The sequence below is a fragment of the Stenella coeruleoalba genome (assembly GCF_951394435.1).
Source record: "Stenella coeruleoalba genome assembly, chromosome: 3".
NCBI lineage: Eukaryota > Metazoa > Chordata > Mammalia > Artiodactyla > Delphinidae > Stenella > Stenella coeruleoalba.
Genome location: NC_137148.1, coordinates 66707875 through 66726778, shown reverse-complemented (window position 1 = coordinate 66726778; position 18904 = coordinate 66707875). Strand labels below are relative to the sequence as shown.

At 36.3% G+C, this 18904-nt stretch overlaps 1 protein-coding gene across 2 annotated transcripts in view; it reads left to right on the top strand.

Annotated features, from left to right (window-relative positions):
* The window catches only part of EDIL3 (EGF like repeats and discoidin domains 3), a 423483-nt gene that overhangs the window by 213624 nt on the left and 190955 nt on the right, over window positions 1–18904 (top strand). The window lies entirely within an intron of this gene.

Sequence of the window (18904 nt, the reverse complement as noted above, 5' to 3'; positions counted from 1 at the left end):
GATTTGATGTTTTTAAATGACACAAAATTGGTTATATTTAGATACTTTTAATTTTTTTTACATCTTTATTGGTGTATAATTGCTTTACAATGGTGTGTTAGTTTCTGCTTTATAACAAAGTGAATCAGTTATACATATACATATGTTCCCATATCTCTTCCCTCTTGCGTCTCCCTCCCTCCCATCCTCCCTATCCCACCCCTCTAGGTGGTCACAAAGCACCGAGCTAATCTCGCTGTGCTATGCGGCTGCTTCCCATTAGCTATCTATTTTACGTTTGGTAGTGTACATATGTCCATGCCACTCTCTCACTTTGTCACAGCTTACCCTTCCCCCTCTCCATATCCTCAAGTCCATTCTCTAGTAGGTCTGTGTCTTTATTCCCGTCTTACCCCAAGGTTCTTCATGACATTTTTGTTCTTAAATTCCATATATGTGTGTTAGCATACGGTATTTGTCTTTCTCTTTCTGACTTCACTCTGTATGACAGACTCTAGGTCCATCCACCTCACTACAAATAACTCAATTTCGTTTCTTTTTATGTCTGAGTAATATTCCATTGTATATATGTGCCACATCTTCTTTATCCATTCATCCGAAGATGGGCACTTAGGTTGTTTCCATGTCCTGGCTATTGTAAATAGAGCTGCAATGAACATTTTGGTACATGACTCTTTGTGAATTATGATTTTCTCAGGGTATATGCCCAGTAGTGGGATTGCTGGGTCATATGGCAGTTCTATTTGTAGTTTTTTAAGGAACCTCCATACCGTTCTCCATAGTGGCTGTACCAATTCACATTCCCACCAGCAGTGCTAGAGTGTTCCCTTTTCTCCACACCCTCTCCAGCATTTATTGTTTCTAGACTTTTTGATGATGGCCAGATACATTGTGTCACTTTATCTTTCACATTAGCTGAGTCATAATAATATAGTACAGTGTATTTTAAAGAAAACATTATAATGGAAGTGATATGTAAATCAAAACAAATACAATTACATACTAAAATACAATAATGATTTTGAAAAAGAGGACAACGTTTACATTTTAATTGGAAATCCGGAAATCACAGTTGCATTGAGTGGGTATTTAACATCAGCCTTTAGAATATAACTTGATCAGTTTTGCTCTCACGATTCCTAATTGATTTTACAATCACGCTGCAGCCTATAAGTTTAGAGAAATTTCAGGCAATATATTCCTTGGAAGTAAATTATTCTTAGATATTCAGGAAGTTTTAATCAATTTATAAGATACATCTTAAACTAAAACATTTCTAAATGAGTATTCTTCCTCCCAACCACATGAAAAAGACTCTTTCGGTGGTCAGTAAAGGAATTGCTTTTGACTCTTGCTAAATAAAATGAGTATAGTTAATTTGAATAGTAAAGGCATGATTGTTAAGGGGGTTAAGAAGTTAAATGTAGAAGAGAGTCAAACTTGAATTCTTTCTATGTTATTAACAAGTCATATCAATTTGAACTAATGATTATGCTAAGCCTTGGTTTCCTTCTTTGTAAAATAGAAATAACTGGGCCCTTTGCCTTCTCTTAGGTCCAAGTTAATGATGCCCAGACAATTTAATATATGTGAAAGTGTTACGGACAATTTAGAAGTACATTTATAAACTTTCATTATTATTTCTGACTAGTTTCCAAAATACTTTTTCTTTAGTCATTATAGAAGAAATTGGTACTAAAATAAACACTGATTTTATCTGAGCGAATTTTGCAATAGAGAGAATAGGAAGCCTAGATGCCTCAATTTAAAAAAGTGAAATCTTGTCATTGAGAGTATACACTTTCTCAATAGCTAGGGAGAGAGGAAGGAGAAAAGAGAGAACTAGGCATAGACACAGTGATAGAGATAGACAGAGAAATAGAGGGAGAGGAAGAGTGAGAGGGAGGGTGGGAGAGAAGGGGAGGTGTGCGGGGGGAGAGAGAGAAAGAGAATGAGAGAGAGAGCAAAACACATTAGTACTTTGGTTCCATTTGTCTGCTTTTCATTAAAGCGCCTTAGAAGAGTTATCTATACTCAATGTCTTCTATATGCTCTGTGATTACTTAAAGACTATATAACATTCCGATCACCCCCTACTACCTTCACTTCTTCCCTGAGGCACCATTATCCGCCAGGACAAACTCTTACTGATTGTGCTGTCTCTACACTTGTCCCTAGGCTATTTTCAAAACAACCACCGGAGTGGTCCTCTTAGATCACAGCTCATGTTAGGTCACTTCTATGTATAAAACCCTCCACGGTTTCCCACTGCACTTGGAGTAAAATCCAAAGTCCTGTATCGACCACAAGAGACTGATGCATTCTCTTCCCAGCCATTTCTGACCTTATTCCCAACCATGCTCCATGGTGCTGGTTCAGCTGGGGTCACACCGTTCTGGCTGCCCGTCAACATCCAAGCCTGCTTCCAATCTGGGGCTTTTGCATTTGTGTTCACTTACCTGACCTCTCTTTCCAAGAGAACCACAAGACTCTCTCCCTTTCTTTTCTGTACTAGACCTTTGCACAAGTGGTAATTCTCCAGAGTGCCCTTATCCAACTACCCTGAATAAAATGTCATTTTGTAAAACCTTCCTCTGCTATCTCTACTCTCCAACCTTTTTACTTTTCTTTATTTTTTAGCACTCCTTACCACCTGAAATATTATATATTTATTATTTGTTTATTTATTTTTCTCTAAACAGTAAGCTTCCTGAGAGCAAGGGCTTGATTTGTTTACTTTTTGCTCTGCTCTCTATGCCTAAAAAGTTCATAGTAGGTACTCAGTAAATATTTGAATAAGGGAATAACTAAACCATTAGTCTATTATACAATTAACCCATTAATGTATCATCTACTAATACCCTGTCTTCCATGATGCTGGGCTCCGTGGAAGAACAAAAAACTCTAAGAATTTGCCTTCAGTAGCTTGTGAAATTAGTGTGGAGAAAAATAACATGTCATCTAGCAAGACTCCTATGGCCAAATAAGTTTGAGGACTGTCCATTTTTTCCTCCTTTTGGAGAAGGCCAATAGATTGTCGATACATTGATTGTCAATTTATTTGATAACTAATTGTTAGGTAATTTTAAAAACTTGGTTAATATTGTTTAACTCAATAATCTGGAAGAGGTGGGAGTGGGAATGACAGTGAAATCTCAGATGGAGGGTTGAAACTTTAGGCAAAGGAGAGAGGACAGATGAAAACAAAGTGAGGTAGAGACACTGAAGGTGAGGGGGTTATTGCCAGATGAATGGTAAATATGGAGGAAGCAAGGGTGGGGTGAGGTGGAAAGTTATTTCAGGGATCCTTTGCATCTGCACATATTCATGTTTTAATGCAAATACACACACAGAGGAAGGTCCACCCATGCCTACTTTACGAGCTTTGATTCAGCATTTAAGGTTCTCCCAGAAACAGTGATTATGTTAATGCTGCCCTGCCTGTGGTGACCCCTTTGTCTGAGAGGTGAAGGAGTGATGAGTGATGCTTTCCATCAAGATTATCTAGAGAGCCATTTGCCACTTTTGCTGCGAGAGTCTTTGCCATTATTTGTGGTATACAGTCAGCACACTGTTTTTCTTGGAGTCACTTTTCTTCCTCTACCTTCGTACCAGCTCAGTCCAATGCTGCGTTTTCCCTGTTGTATATGCTTTAATGCTGCATCTCTTCAGACTGAACGCAAGAGCTTTGTGAGCTATGTTTTTGCAGCCTAGGCAGTGAATCCTTCAAGAGTAATGTTGTAAGGCAGACTCCAGCCTCACTCAGAGAGGCACGTGGCACAAGAGTTACACTTGTGGGAGAAATGGGTCCTGAGAACCCTAGTCACACATAAAAGGTACGCACAGGGAAGGCTGGTTCTGATCAGATGGTTTTGAATCCGTGCCCTTCCCAGAGCTGTGGCAGGTATGTAGTTGCTTTCTATATAGAGCTCTATGCATCATGTGGTAGAAGAAAGGTAAATGAGAATAATTAAATGCAAGCATCTGGCATTTGCCTGGCCATGCACGTATTAGATCATGAAGTCCTTGAGGGCAAGAGTCTAGCTGTGTGTTTCCTTTGCCAGCTTTTGCATAGCAAGCGGCACAGTTAGGGGTACCAGCTCCGTAAGCTGAACCTCTTCTCTTCCTAAAATCTAGCCCTGACCTAATTTCCCTATTTTATTTCTGTGTTCCCCTTTATTCACCAAATGTGTCACCCAAGTGAGCACTTGCCATTCTTCCTTCACATTCCTTAAATGCCCATCGTGCTGCCTCTGCTGATGTGCTTTCTGTGCCGGGAGCCCTTCCCCTCATCACTTGTCTATAAAGCCAGCCCCGGCTCCTCCAGGAGCACTTCCATGATTCCCAGTCCATCCTTAAGCAAGAAAGCCCCCCTACTCTCCACCTTGCATGGCACTTTTTTTTCCTTCTTTCTACCTTGCTTTGTATTGATTTGTGTATTTCTCATCTCCCTAGGTAGCTTAAAGACACTTTCCACCTGAGTCATCCTCGATTCCTGATCACAACCTAGAATTGTGCTTTGCATGTAGTAGGTACTCAAAATATAGTTGATGAATTAATGAATAAATGAGTGACTAGAAGAGCTCAGTAAACCCTTCCTTATTGTTTGAATACTAAGATAGAAACCTAGAGAAAACCATGGTGAATTACAGCAGAGATAATTGGAATTGTTTTGTCTTTAGACATTAGACCTGTTGGGGTTACTTGCCCTTACTTGGCAGAGTTACGTGTATGTTTTATATATCACTTTACCCTTTATATCTAGCAATGTGCCTGTCTCATAGTAGGTATACAATAATAAATATTGGTTGAGTGAATAAATATGAGGACACATTATCAATGCACTACTTGTATATTTCATATAACTTCAGGGAAGCACGTGTTTTTCTTTCCTGAGGTACAAAGATGCTCCATGTCATCAGATACTGAAAACTATAAAAGCTGTTTTGCTTGGCTGGCTTAGGCAAACTTAGTGTTCAAATCCAGTAAGTATTCTATCCTAAGTTCCTATTGCTCCCACTCTACTTATCGGTTTTGGACATCTATTTTTATTTTCAGCTATTTTAATTTGTAGAGATTGTATTGCAAGCTGTTTCAACTGCTTTGTAGAAAAGCAGGGTATATATTAAAAATAAATAACTATTCCAAATGCTTCCATGTTGGCTTGCCATATATAATGAGAACAGCACAGCACAGCACAGCATGTATAGCAATAAAGATAAATCCCTCATGGCCAGCTCCAGAGGTCCAAGTCAGCCTTTTTCGAGGCAGAGCAATTACTCCAAATTTTTAAGGAGCTGTGTATAAATGATTGACCATATTTGAATAGAGCAAGCAATAGAGTCCACTTAGACATTAATAAGGTATTTTTTGGTGACAATATGGCTAGCATTTTCTAGAGTCATTTTCTGTGTCTTCGTTTAGGATGAAGTTCATTGTATATCTGCAAGTCTACACCTGTGAATTTTTTTTTTCTTTTGCTAAGACTTGCTACGTGCATTGTTCTCTCAGTAAAAGATAACATAATGTCCATGTTAATGCATTACTATCAACATTACCCTAAGTGATATACATGGATTGACTCAGGATGGAAGATTGTTATCTCTAGATACACTGGTTAATCTTTTAAGTCTGCTTAGATAAGTTCCTGTACTGTCGATTACTTTTTTAACTTATAAAGTCATATAAGGTATTTAGTATATTTTTGTGTTGATGGTCTTATATATCAAAAACTAAACAGATGTGAAATTGTCTTATTTCCTTGGGGTAATTTACCTCTCAATGGTCTCTGGGGGTTTTTTTAATTGATATTTTAAACTTACAGGCAATATGACTTATTTCAATTTCTCTTTAAGTGTGGTCTTGTAAGAATGTAAATGACGTTTTATCTGAGAGCATAATTTTTTTTCTTTCCTATTCAGAGTGATTGGATTGAAGAAAAATGTTTATTGCCAGCTATCTTTCTGCTGTAGTTTATGGCCTGCCATTCTCAAATGGTTCAGAGAGTATATTTAAAATGAACCTTTTGGTCATTTTCTGTTTTTCAGGGACTTTGGACATGATTTGGTTTTGCCATTTGAAAGCAGAATCACTCTTTGAGGTTCTAATTTCTTTTCCCATTTTATTTTTAAAAGTTTCTCAAGTACAAAACTCATGAGCCTTGGTAGATTTTAAAAGCAGACAACCTTTATTCCTCCAAATATTTCCTTTTAAAAAACATGGCATATATTACGTACATTATCACTAATAAAGGAAAAAGAAACCATGGGAGATCAGAAAGCAATACAATACTTGTTTTTTTGTTGTTTGTTTGTTTGTTTTGCAATGACTTCTTATATTCACTTACATACTGGTGATTTAATGCCTGCCTGGAGAGGTCCAAAGACAAGAGACTGTGACTGAAGCTGCCCCTACCTGATATGGAGCAAAGGCAAGGTATTGTTTGAGGAATAGACGGCACTTGTAGACTATGGCAGGGAAAGGAAGTGTGTAGATTTCTTGTGGGTCACATATGACCCCAAACCAAGCAACTGTGCTGTCTTAAAAGGAATGGAGCCTAAGTAGAAAGCCCAGGGAAGCTCTCTGACCCGCCAACAGGGTGGTCCTCAGGGAACTGGGGGCAGAGCATAGTGACCCATCCTAGAAGGCAAGCTAAAGGCAAAGAACTCCTAGTGATGAGATATTTTCAAAGAACCTACAAACTTGCCCCACAAGAGAATGAGCTCACAACTACACATCTGCCAAATCCAGGGTAACCAATGCCATATTTCAACCTGAATATCAGGGAAGACTTCCATCTCATCTACTCTGAAACTGGAGAGGCCAAAATACAGCTAGAGAGTAGAGGATGGGTTGGAATGAGAGAGAGTGTGTCCCTCACTTCCTTCCCAGTTCTCTCCTTGGACACTGCCAGGAGGGTCCCCTGCTCTGTATCTCACACTGGCAACCTTGCTCTGGCCTTCCTCTGGCATCAACCCTCTCTGTGGGGCAAAGAGTCAGTGGGCATAAGGAGCATGCCCACCTGGAGACAGACTCCCCTCTTCTAGACCATGCTCAAGGTACTCAGGACCCCAGAATACTCTGTCAAATGGCATCCAACATACTTCCAGGGCCTATGCATGCCTCTTCTCTGTATCTGCCCCGCCATGAATGGACTGTGTCACTAGTGTGCATACCCCACCTCAGCCCAGTGACAGGCCGTTGGGTAGCTGTTTGCTGGGTGGGAGGTAGAGCTTGGGTATCCATGGAGAAGGGTGGGTTGAAAGTCCTTTCCCCCAGCATCCTCACTTTGTTTTCTGGAACTCTGAAGTATCTGGGATTCTCAATTGAAACCTAGTCTTCCACAGTGTTAGAAATGTAGGAGAATATATATATATATCCTTTATATATACACATCCCTTTCCTACCATATTCTACAAATGCCGTCCATTCCTCAAACAATACCTTGCCCTTGCTCCATATCAGGTAGAGGCAGCTTCAGTCACAATCTCTTGCCTTTGGACCTCTCCAGGCAGGCATATATATATATATACACAATTAATATATATATTACAATTTATTAACCTTATTTATGATTTTTAAATATTTAGACATGTAAGAGACACTGCAGATGTTAAGGGAGGGCCTGCTCCTTCCCCACTGCAATTTTCCCAGCCTAAGGTAAAACTAAGCTGGGGAAGAAATTTCCAAATTGGATATGATTATGGATTTTTAGATGCTACAAGAGTGGACTTATTTTAGTATGTAAAATATAAGTGACTGTTTATTAACTGAAAGTAAGCTAAGGATAGTTTTTTACCCAAAAGTAACCAGAAAAACTATGGAAGCTGCTTCAAGATTTGATTCAGTGATAGATAGAAATAAATATCTAGTATTAGATAAAGGATGTTTTTATTTTGTTTTAAATCTTACATACTAGGAAATTCTTTGGTTAATAAAGAACCCAGTGTTCATTTTTTTGTTTGTTTGTTTGGGTGGATCGTTCTCTTATAGTCACCCTGTGATCATAGCACCTGTCCAAGATACATAGGCTTGAGTACAAGATTAGTCATACCAAACCCAGTTTTTAGAAAGGCAATTGCCCTGAAGTTAGCTGAAGAACAATTTTTTTCTTAAATTTGAAATACTTCATTAGATTAGAAAGAATTGAAATAAGAGAAGTCTAATTCTATTAACTATTAGTTATTCTCTACAAGTCATAAGTAGTTGAGCATGGTTTTATGACTAAAAAGAAATAGGACATACGTTACAGCCCCAGATCCATCTTCCTAGACACTTTACCTACAGTGTAGTTGTTTCCACACTGAGGTGCATATACCCCAGAAGAGTGCAAGAGACAATCCTGATAGGTGCAAAGAAAGTAAGATAACTTTTATGTTTTCTTATTGTTAACAATTACGTATACTAATCATACTACTATTTGCCATGTGGATTGACAGAGGCACCTCACTGGGTTTATCTGTCAGAGGGTCACCAGTGCAGAGGTTCTGTGGGAAGGTAGGAGTTCTACAGAGCAGCACACTATCAGCACAATGTGGCTGCTTATGTTATCTATTTTCAATTAAATTAACCCTCACCAAATCCACAATTGGCCTAAAAAGAAATCTACAGAGCAATGTCAGATTGGAGAAATTGCCAATGATGCAAGAAGAGAAGAAAATGGTAGCTAAGGTTTCTTCTATTGTGACCTAAGCACAAAAAATTATGAGATAATTTGTGTCAAACTAGTCATAGCTAACAGGAGATTGGCCCCCAAATTGAGATTGTCAACATGATATATATTTTATGTCTACCATTATTATTGATGAACTCACCCAGAGTTGATACCATGTTTTGAGATATTAATGGTAATATGAAGCCATCACAATTAGGAAGATGCTTTAAAAATTGTATTGCAACCTTTCTCATTCTTTTAAAATTTATATTTCCTACATACATTCTATACTGTAAAAAATATATTCATTTAGTAATACTTGATATATGATCAAGAATTTTGAGGTCATGATTAGAAAGGACTAAAGAGTATTTACATTTTTTGAAAGAAAAAAATACAACATCTGAGCTCATGTACGTACGCTTCAACTTATAAGACAAATGAATGTCTTATTATATTTATGTTAACCCATTTCCTCTGCTTCTAGCTAACCTCAAAGACACCATTTTCTACCTAACAATTTGTAGTCCATTAGTATTATCAAAACAATATAAAACCTCAGTCAGAGGGATTTATGCAGACCTCAGAGAAATACAGTACTTGTAAACAATGCACCCTAGTTTTCATACAATGATTTAAGGTGAGCTAACTCATAAATGCACTGTTTATTTATAATGGATAGCTAGTTGCCTTTTACCTTATTTTGTGAATGGAAGTTTCTACCCATTAATTTGTATTGCAAAGTGGCAAAGAGTGAATCTCTAGAGATGCCTGTGGCTAAAATATTTCCACTTGGCTGTACATGTATAGGAAACGGGGATATCATTAACATATAATAAAAATGTACATTGTGTCTTTTTATTGTTCTGTTTGTTCCTTTGTTATAGGCACTACAGGGGTTAATTTTATGGGTTTTTATAATAAAGTAGTTTGGGGGATATGAAATGACTAGAGATATTTGGGGTAGTAGAGTATGATTATTAGATCAATATACTGAGGATGACACTGAAACACAAAAGCATGGAATGACACAATTGCATCTCGACCTGAATGTTTCAAAAATTAAGGTAAACACCTTGTTACAGAAAATGGAGAATTTATCATAAATACTTTTTTTCAAAGTAATAGTTTTTTTGCACATCTTAAGCATCTTAAGATAAAAGGTTTTAGGACATAAAATCAAACATTTCTTATGTCATCTATTTTTAACTATCCAATCTCACCATGTAATTGAGGCATAAATAGCAAATAGATGCAAAGCTTATCTTATAATAAGGTAGGACTATGCACAACATAACTATGGAATATAAAAGTATCTGTGTATGCTGGAAGCACTTTAAAATTATGTTTTAGTAATCAGTGTATTTCTGTGTTGATGTTCTGAATGCTCTTTCATCTCCCGGTATTCTGTTTTGTAGGATAATTCAAGGTATGTCTCTGAGAAAATGCTGACATATTTGGCTGTGTATGAATGCAGTTGAACTTTCTTGTGTTTTGCTAGTGGGAATTGGATAAATTATTTTTCCAGTATTCACTTTAATTTTCTTCAATGCTGCTACTCTTCTTTAAAATATCAGAGCAGTGTTCACTTTGAGAGTTAAGAAGTAAATTGGTAAAACCCTTAAGGTTACCTCTTTTTGTGAATTGCTAGATAAAAGTAGAGAAATGAGAATGCCAAAAGTTACTTGACTCTCTACGATATAATTGGTAGATTTATAAACCAGTCAGACTTCAATTTATTTTTACTTTTACTTATGAGGACATCTGGTTTTACAAAGGTGTTCTTTTCTCTCTTTCCTCTTATGTAATGAAGCTTGTTGTGCCTACCAGTTTTGTCTGCGTACTATTTTAATATTTTAGTTATATGCAGCATGCTACTTCATTATAGTGACACTTCTTTGGCAGTAATATATTCTAGTTATTGTGGTCTAGAAAGTTTCAGAAACATCCAACACTTTTATTTGTCACCAAAATATGCAAGATTGTAAGGCTGAAGTATTGTTTTATTTTAATTATGTCTTCTGAATATTTATGTATTTAGTAACTTATGCACTTACTTTTCTATATGCCACTACTTTTAATTCATAACACATCTTAATGAGGAGTAATTAAATGGGAAAAACAAATTTGCCAAAAAGACTTCAAAAGAATTAAAAATACTCATCATCTTCTAGATCATTCTCTCCACAGGCCTCCTTACAGAGATCACACAGATTGGCAGCTCTGCCACTGTCAGCGACACTGAGTTATATGATGTGGGCAGAATGGAAGCGGTCCAAGAAATTGATTTTAGGAAAACATAGAAGCAGGCTTTGTAATTTTAAAACTAGTTGAATGTGCAGAATGTGAATATTCAAGAAAATAGAGTTTAAGTAAATAATTCCAGAAACTGTGTAACTCTGTGAGTGTGTGTGTGTGTGTGTGTGAGTGTGTGTGTTTAATTGAAAAGCTTGAGTGTCTTATCCCCCCACAATCACCAACCCCTTTCTTCATCTTGATTCTTCATGGTAGTTTGGATGTTATTTACTGGGCACCTTATTTCACATGTGGATTGTATGTAAAGCTGTTTTAGAGTCAATGATGTAATTCCCCCACTTCGTTTTAAAGGAAGAAGTAAAGGGTTATACTGAGATTCTTGTCAAATACTCTTCAACTTTTTATTAGAATCAAATGGTAAAAAAGATATTTTCAGAGGTTTATTAAGAATCCTCTATTCTTTCTTCATGTAAGGAAACTTATAGAAAAATTGTGGATCATGGTTAATTTCTGGCGCAAAAATTTTGGTAAGGGTGGCACTGGAGAAGGAGGACGTCCAACTGTGTTGACTTCTCTTTCTGTCTCTGACATGTGCTGATGGTGCTCTGGTGTCTCAAATGAATATAATGAAGCTGTTATCTAGTGGATGCTCGATTTGAAAAAAGGAATAACTTTTCCTGAAGCTTTCCTAAACAGACTCTGGTACTGAACTTATTGCTGTCTCAGGGAATATGCTTTCCTGTAACTTTAGTGAACAGTCAGAAGAAACGATTTTGTGTGTGGGGCTGCCACCCTCCCCAGAGGGCCATCTTTAAGTCCAAGGGACTGTAGTAAGAGGCTGGTTTCCAAGTGCTTAAAAAACTATTTTATTAACAACCTTGTAATAGTGTAAAGTATTACACTGTTAAAATAAATAGTGAACATTTTAGTGAAGTTGTTTGGGAAAAGGATGCCCCAATGGATTATCTTCCTCTTGCTTCCATGTTTCCACCTAATTTTTAGTTATTCAGTTACTTATTTAAATTTAGCCTTTCATGATGGCAAACTGAACATACATATTTACCAATCCTTTATTCTCAGATCCTCAGATCTCTTGGAAGTGACAGTGAAGATTTTTGTTAAGGGATAGGATTTTAATGGTACAAAAATAGTGAGATGGGACTATTAGCACCCCAGTGATTTTAGACATTTCTAGATGATGGAATGTGGGAACGAATAATGTTAATAGAGAAGGGGGCCAAGAACCTACATCCTTGAAGGGGAAAAGTCTGAAATAGTGTCAAAGGTTATTTTTCTTTTAGGGGAAGAGTGCAGGCTAGGAGTCACCTGGAGTCAGCTGGTACAGAGAGATGAGTGGACAGAAGGCAGGTTCGTTCATTAAGAACCATCTTTGCAGCAGCGACCCCAGCGACCCTTTGATTTCCCACCACCCCATATACAAAGCATAATTTCCGAGTCTAAAACTGGGAGATTGCTGTCTAAAAACTTTAATCAGAATTTCCTTGGGGAGAGCTTGGGTTCCTAGCGTGGAAGTAGGTATCACTGAATAAAACCTTTTTCATTCGGTAAATGGAGGGGGCCTTGCTGCCTGCTTCCTTACGTTCCCGCGTGCTTAGAGTTTCCAGTCAGTCGCTCCATGTAGGAGGGAAGACTTGGTAAAAATAAACTTATAAAGAGGTTGAAGAAGCCACACCAGTTAAGTTTATTAATCAATCTAGTTTTTCATTCGGAAAAGTAGTCAATCACTGAAGTCAACTACGCAAAACAGAAGATCCAAAATGAGCACATAGAATAACTGATACAAGACGAAGCAAGCGTGATCCATGGATCAGCGAGACCTTTTTAAAACGTCTTAATTAGAAACATAAAGAAAATATAATATTCATAAAACTAGAAAATGTCGCATTGAAAAAACATTATGCATATGAAAACTATGATTGGACAAAAATTAATGCAGTACAAGAATAAAGTTGGAGAAGTCTTGCAAAACTTAGATCAAAATATAAAGAAATGAAAAACATGAGATATATGTTTAGCAAACATGGAGAATCTATTTAAGAAACTGAACATAGGACTAATTTTGTAGATCCAGGGAAAATAGAGAAATTGGAGGTAATAACAAGTCTTCATATTGAATTAAGAGGTACCAACACAGTGAACACAAATCAAGATGTATCCAGATAAATTTTAATGAAATCTGCATATGGAGAAAATCCCCAAATCCCTAAGAGGGGTAACATGTTAACTCTAAAGACACAAAAATTACACTGACTTCAAACTTCTCAGACAGCGACAGTTTATATTAGAATTTAATGAAAAAATGAATGTACCTTTACATTTCTGGGGATACATGAATTTGAACTTAGACTTCTGTTACCAGCCAGATTTTATTCAGGTGCCGGGACAATAAGACAAAGGCACAAAATAATATTTTCCTTACTCTTTTCATGAAAATTACCTGAAGATGTTCTCTGGCAAATGAAAAGTGGATATGAAAAAGAAACAGCCTCCAAGAAAGTATAAAAGGAAAGAAAGGGAGCGAGGAAAAGAAGTGCCAGCAGGTAGCTCGCAGCATACCTGGAAAGCAGTCAGCCCAACTCAGACCAAGAAACCAGAGGGCTCCACAAGAACGTCTTCAAGAAGCATGGGAATAAATTTCAATCAACATATGGAAAGATTGTGATCATATGGTGAATACCTTTATACTTCTTGCAACAAGAAGAACAATTAAATGTTCCAGAAAAAATGAGAGAAAAAAACCTCTGTAAATATGAAGCATTTGAATGAGACATGATTTTAAACAGTTCATAAAATATATCAAAAGGAAGTAGATTTGTGCCTCCATAGTGTGGTACATTTTTGGTGAGATACAGTAACATTTTTCTCCTTGGTTCTATAGTGAATAATATTTATATATCATCATGTTATTGCAAATGCTCTTTATTTTCTAGTTCTTACAATTAATTATACACAAGACATTGGAGAATTAATATACAACAGTCGGCATTATTGCCCCAATTCTTCATCCCTCCATATATCCTCACCCTTTGTCATATGTGACTTTGGATCTTCCTGTGAAGGAGGAATATATTTCTCTCATTCCTTGACTTTGAGTTTAGAGATGTGACTTGGTTTGGCTAACTGAATGAGCCTAGGCTTTAAGAGGTCTCGGATGTTTCACTTTCTTTTCTGAACTTCTGTTGTCACATGGATGAGGTCAAAAGACAGTTGCTATACCCTCAGCTTGGATCCCAGAATGGTCACACAGGGAGCAGACTTGAGCACAAATGTCAGTGAGGGGCTGAGCATGGCAGTATCTTTAGGTCAAAGCTGAGCTCCTCTGTGGAGCCCACCTGAGATCTCCTGACACCACCACCTCTCACGGGGAAATAAATATATGCATATTATGTGCCACAGAGGTTTGTGATTGTTACACAGACTAACTGTAGCTTTCATTGACTGACATACCACCATAAAACAGAACGTGTTGGAAAAACATAAATAACATTTTGGTAGTAAGAAAAACAGTGGGACTCTAGAGGCAGGAAAGAAATGTGAAAAGTGATGTATAGCTCTAATGTCTAAAGCTTATGCACAAACAACAGGTTTATATATATTGGTTAAGATTGTAAAAATAATGAATAGAAGAAGAAAAATAATTATTTAAGAAAATTTGGAAGGCACAGAGAATAAGAGGAGGTAATTTCTGGAGATCATTTTCTCACTTGTATAATGAGTTACTATTGATAATGAATAGGCTAGAATAACATAAAAGCCATGGACTAAATAATTGTACACCTGCAAAATTATGTATATATTATATATATATATTGTATATATAATATATACATGGCAGGTAGATAAAAATAAAGTGTCTATTGTATTTAACTATGTATAACTACAATAACCTCTAAATTTCTTTAAGATATGAATTTAGTATACTTTAGTGGTAGTACCTATAAAGAGATCTACAGATTTCAAAAATATATTTGTATATTCAGTGTAATAGATTTCGTCAGTAGATTTTGGTTGTTCTCTACCTCTGCGTGACTTAACCAAAATACTTTAAATATTGTGGTACTTTGTGGATGGATTCTACTTTGGGAAAATATTAACATCACTTCTGAAGATAACTCTGTAGTACATTTAACTGAGACTACATAAGCCTTACTTTATCCTCTGAAACAGAAGGAGATTTAACGAGGGTAGGGAAGTAAGTTTTGCTGTGTAAGCTTAAATCATTATGCGCAGGGCCAAATTAAACAACTAAGTTAAGTAGATGGGGTTACACTTATACTTATTATTAACATATTTAGTTCAATTCACAAGTCATTGGATTTTACTAAAAGGAGCTAAACTCTTTTTCTGCGTTAATCTGATAATAGAATAATACAGCAATGCAGTTTCTAATCAGACCCACTCCTCTCTGACATGGGACCATTTGTTAAAGTGCTTGTTATGGAAATAGCCAATTATTTCAATCAGGTTCATTGCAGATGATGGAAACTGTTGCCTTGAAGGCTTACTTTTAAAATGTGAAATTACATAGTAAGTAATTAATGGCATTGAGATTTCCATCTTACTGTATATTAAAAGAAATTAATAATAAAAATCCTGTCAAATATGCATGTGTACATGTGTGTTAAAGTTATACCTCTCATATAGGAGGAGCAAAGAGAACTAGAAGAGTTATTTCATGCTTTTTATATGAAAATTACAACTTCTTAAATAGATCCTAAGAATGCAGGAAACATACATATCAATATACTTTATGAACTTACTGCAGAAAAATTTCTGGGAAATAAGAACTATTAGGGTAGATATGGGTAACATCAGTTATAGTTTAATAATCTTCAGTATTCTGATAGTCAGCCATAGCAGAAGTAAATCCAATCTAAAACCAAAAATATAGAGTAATAGAAAATTTTGCAGTTATGTTACTTTTTTTCCATTCGTCTTCATTTAAGGCTTCCTGCAAAGCCTTTCTTGAGTAATGAAAATAACCTGCAAAGCAGGAGGTGAACTACTGTGAAAAAATTAGTATTTTTGTCATTTTTATGAATACAGCTCCTTCTGGTAGTATGTTTTATTAAACTACTCAATCTTGGGCTTCCCTGGTGGCGCAGTGGTTGAGAATCCGCCTGCCGATGCAGGGGACACGGGTTCGTGCCCGGGTCCGGGAAGATCCCACATGCCACAGAGCGGCTGGGCCCGTGAGCCATGGCCACTGGGCCTGCGCGTCCGGAGCCTGTGCTCCGCAGCGGGAGAGGCCACAACAGTGAGAGGCCCGCGTACCGGAAAAAAAAAGAAGAGGCATGGAAAGGCTCTCAAGTGCTGGCGTTGTTCTTGTGCTTGACCTTGGTGACTGTTAAACAGGTTGTCTCTTAACAATAATTCATTTAACTCTATTAGTTTGTGTACTTTTCTATGTGTATGCTATCTTGCAAATAATGATCTTAAAAAATGTGAATTTTCCTCTTTGAAAAATAAGAATTTCAGCTGACATGTATAAAATAGATCCATGTCCTCTGTAAAGAAAGAAACAAAAACAAATGTATTCTTTTCATCAGAATGTAAAGTTAAGAGTCAAGTATAAAAGAATGTAAGAGCCAAAGACATCCGTTTCTAAACAGACAAGCAGTTGTGGCTTTTAGGAATAAAATTAGAACAGATGCCCATTAAGCCCAAACTACTTAAGAGTTTGAGAAAAATTACTAAAAGGAATAAAGGAATTAGGGGGAAAAAGTGTTCCAGACTAAGATTTTAGGACTGGAGTCTTTGACCTAGAGCAGTAATACTAATATTACTAGAACATTTTAAACATTTTGAGATCAAGGGCTGTGTATTCTGGCTTCTCTGTCCTCCTCAGCACATAGAGTGGTACCTTGAAGGCAAGTATGAAGTAAAGATGAAGGAGAATTCATATTTTCTAGTGGTGGTCAAGTTAACTGGTGAAAAGCATAGATTCCTGAGACAAATTATCTGGCTTTTAATTTCAGTTTCAGCATCTGTGTGACTCTGACATATTATTTATATTTTCAATGTCTCAATTCACTCATCTGGAAAACAGTTATGATAATAGTAGCTCAAAGGGTGTGATGATATATACAAAATGTTTAAAACAAGGTTTAGCTCATAGTACAAGTGGGTGGATTTGCTAATTGTTGTCAATCAATTGTCATCCTGATGAGCTGTTTGTCCATACTTAATATGTTATAGAGTTATTTTTAAGAAATTAATTCTGAACTAAGTGAAATTATTTTTCTGTAATATGAAACGTAACTGTGTATCATTGCCTGTTATTTAAATGTGGCATTGCTTGTATGCTTTAAGTGGCTCATCATTTTTAGTATAAGTTACTGTCTCTGTGTTTTTTTTTTTTTAAATTACTGTCATTGAAGAGAAAAATAATTCAACCTGGTGAATTGTTAAGTTTTAATTTATTCCCTTAAAAGCCTCTCTTGATAAAAAATACATCCCAAAATGATATACTGGTGTTAAGTCCTTCTACTTACAACTTGCATATGAAGTGAAATAAGTGATTACTGTAAGTTTCATGCATACTATATATTCCAAACCATTATGAATTAATTTGCTGATAGGAGTGCCAATTTTCCCCCAGTTCTTTTATTCCTCTTAGTAATTTTTCTCAAAATCTTAAGTGATTTTGGCTTAATGGGCATCTGTTCTAATTTTATTCCTAAAATCCATAACTGCTTGTCTATTTAGAAATGGATTACCTTGGCTCTTACATAGCTGAAGTATTGATATGTATACAAGTATAACTATATAAATAATACATGGAAGCTTATATACAGGTAAACTATAAAGATTATGAACTGCTTTGCAAACAACGCAGTTTAGTTTGAGCAAAAGCCTGAGGAGGACTCATTTGTCAATAAAGATTTTCTACTGTAGTTAGTTTTCTTTGGGGTCTGCTGAATATACAAAATGGAAAGCATGACCCTATGCTGAAATTAAAGTGCTTATATAAAAGGAAAGAAAGAAAATATGGAGAAATCATATTCTAGTTGACTATTCAAGTAGGATTCCCAGATAAAATACGGGATGGCCAGGTAAATTTGAATTGCAGATAAAATTTTTTTTTTATAAAGTATGAGCCAAATATTGCATGGGTATCTTGTATTTCTATTTGCTGAATCTGGCAACCCTAAATATTAGGAAGTCTGTATGCATTTCAAACCAAGCCACATGTTTAAAGATACATGCTGTAGTCATCATGTTGTATGTATGGTCTGAGTGATACAGACTCAACATAAACTGCCCTTCCAACTCTTTGAATTATTTTTCCAAATGTTACCAGTAATGAAATTCTAGAGTAAATGAGCTTTCTAAACCACAGATCTATTCAATCCCATGCCCCCTTTCCACACTTCTTGAATTCTCTATTAACTTCTCAGTGTCCAAGGACTAAAGTTCAAACTCCTTAATTTGATTTGTAAGGCCATAAAAATCTGGTCCCAGACTACCTAGTAACCACCATCCATATTAGTTCCACACAGTCCCTGTGCATATCCAGACATTTAAAAGTGCTCAGTTCTCTCTGAAAACATTGTGTCCTTTTATGTTCCAATTATAGAAGGTGAGACTTCTTAGAACAGTTGCAACTATCCCTGTTCACTGATGTATCCAATCATATATTCAGTATTTTAGAACCTGATTCATGGAAGGTGCTCATCAAAGTTTTAATGAATGAATGAGTGAGTGAATGGGTGTGTGAAAGCAACCATGTGAATCCTAGCTATGCTTCCCATGTGAATCCCATCTCATTTTAGCCAGTTATGGATTTCTGATAACTCACTATAGAAAAAATCCAAAATAGTTGATCTTTAGTACTGACCATTAAAACTAGAGAGAACTACAAGCAAACTAATTTAACATGCATTTGACAGAATAGAGTGATTGATTTTGGATAAAGCATTATGAATATGCAAAAATATATAAATTATAACATACATAATAAAAGGACATATA